General features: G+C 48.6%; 1 pseudogene; it reads left to right on the plus strand.

Moving 5' to 3' along the window:
• The window catches only part of LOC109890391 (otolith matrix protein 1-like), a 10598-nt pseudogene extending 9524 nt beyond the window's left edge, over window positions 1-1074 (plus strand).
• The last annotated feature ends 1426 nt before the right edge of the window (window positions 1075-2500 follow it).

The raw sequence follows: 2500 nt of genomic DNA on the forward strand, positions 1-2500 counted from the left end.
GGGAGGAGAGGAAGAGGAGGAGAGGCCGATAGGGATGAGACGAGAGGAGGAAAGGATCTATTTCTCCTTCATCCATGGGGCCCCCTAACCATCCCACATATTTGATATATTCCAACACCAGTCTACAAATGTAACTAGTCAACAAATCACCAAGCCCTTGATTCGTTGAATCAGGTAAGAATTGCTGTGGATCCCAGAGGACTGGTTTGAGAAACAGTGTCTTATTTAACTAGCTGTGTTTGACTTGAGTCTTTCTTCCAGGTGTGTGGCTGAGAATTTGGGCGATGTGGCATTTGTCAAACACACCACCATTCTGACAACATGGATGGTGAGAGTCTGAAATCTAACCAAACACCAACATTCAGAATGTCTCCTCTCTAAACAAACTTCAGTATTTCTCGCTCGAGACACTAAGTGTCAGTATTTCATAGTTTTTTCTGATCAGCCTCCTCCACATCACTTCACCAATTCTTCTACTCTACCCTAGGCAACAATATGGAATCATGGGCCATGGACCTGGAAACTGGAGGACCTGAAGCTGCTGTGCCCGGATGGCAGCGAGGCTGGGCCGTTTGACCATGAGACGTGTCACCTGGCTGTGGTACCAGCTAACGCTGTGGTGGTACGCCTAGAGGACAAGTGTAGAGTCTGGAAATACCTGGAACGCCTACAGGTGTGTGTGTGCGCTTGTCTAAGTATGTATGTGTGTGTACTTTTTTTGTTGACATCTCTCCCCCTCTCTTCTCTCTCTATAGAATGTGTTTGGGAACACCACCATGTTCAGCTCAGTAGGCTACACCCAATCAGATCTCCTGTTTTCTGACTCCACCCACCACCTGCTCAGGGTTGTGGGTAGTTACACTTCCTGGTTGGGTCCTACATACACCACGGTCCTGCAGGCCTTCGAGTGTGAAAGTAAGAGAGTGGAGAGAGAGTGGAGAGAGAGAAAGAGACACAGTGTGGTTTCATTCTTTCATGTCTTGTGTTTCTTCCCACAGGTTTGTGCTGATCCATCTAGAAAGAAATCAACCAGCATCCTCTCCATCTCTCCCCTCACTATCTCTCCACATCTTTCTTTCCCTCCCTCCATATCTTATCCCCCCTCCCTCCATGCCCCCTCCCTCCATGCCCCCCCTCCCCTCCTTTCCTCCACCCCCTCCCCTCCCTCCCTCCCTCCTTCCCTCCATTCCCCCTCCCTCCCTCCCCTACATGCCCCCCTCCCTCCCTCATACATGCCCCCTCCCTCCCCCCCTACATGCACCCCCCCCCCTCCCTACATGCCCCCTCCCTCCCTAACATGCCCCCTCCTCCCTCCCCTACATGCCCCCTCCCTCCCTACATGCCCCCCTCCCTCCCCCCTACATGCCACCCTCCCCCCTCCCTACATGCCCCCCCTGCCCCCCTCCCTCCCTACATGCCCCCCTGCCCCCCTCCCTCCCTACATTCCCCCTCCCTCCCTATATGCTCCCTACATCCTGCCTACATGCCCCCCTACCCTCCCTCCCTCCATCCCTACATCCTCCCCTCGCCCCCTTCCCTCCCTTACATAGATATCCGAGTGTTTATTTCCTCCCACACAGTTCCAGTAGTCACTTTTCCTCCTATAAAAAATATCAATGTCATTAACTCAGTGGGTGTGTGTGTGTGGTGTGTGTGTGTGTGTGTGTTGTGTGTGTGTGTGTGTGTGTGTGTGTGTGTGTGTGTGTGTGTGTGTGTGTGTGTGTGTGTGTGTGTGTGTGTGTGTGTGTGTACCCTTGGTTCACTGCGTTCCCACGGTTGGTATAGCAAACCACCATGCTAGTCACTCTACACCTGACACTGAGGGGATTACAGCTGTAAGTCACCACCAGACACTGATCTAAGGTCAGGTTAATGTTTTTAACCATAATGGTTCATGTTTCATTTTGGTAAGGTAAGCTGATCCTAGATCTGTGCTAAAATAGGAACTTCTACCCAGAGCAGTAATCCATGATACTCTATACACAGCCATTCAAACAAATGCTGACTGGGTTAAACCATGTCTCCAGAGTGATTTGATTGGCCTGGAAGGTGATGAAATATTGGAGATGTGATAAGATGTTGAAGCCACTGAAATTATGTTTGTACTGTAAACCATTGAATGAACAGGAATTACAAATTTTTTCTATCATTTCTTCTGGAGAATGTTCTCTCTATCAAAACAATTCCTTATGACCTCTATATTTTGTTAATGTTGTACCCGTAGAGTAACTCACTCTACGGAGGTATATTGGTGACACTACAGTATTTTCTGTCTGTCTTCAGGATATAAATTGTTCTAAAGAGATCTGTGTGTAAATACTCTTCACCTGCTTGTATTTGTAGTTCTGCAACCCTCTTTAAATATATTAAAGAAATGGTGACAAAATGCTGTCAAAGGCGTCTTTGCTTTGGAAGAAGTGGATTCTAGGTGCAGTTATAAGGGGTTACACACACACACACACCTGGGCCTTTAGCCTACTTACACTGCTGACGGCTGATT

Source organism: Oncorhynchus kisutch, linkage group LG5 (assembly GCF_002021735.2).
Source record: "Oncorhynchus kisutch isolate 150728-3 linkage group LG5, Okis_V2, whole genome shotgun sequence".
Taxonomy (NCBI): Eukaryota; Metazoa; Chordata; class Actinopteri; order Salmoniformes; family Salmonidae; genus Oncorhynchus; species Oncorhynchus kisutch.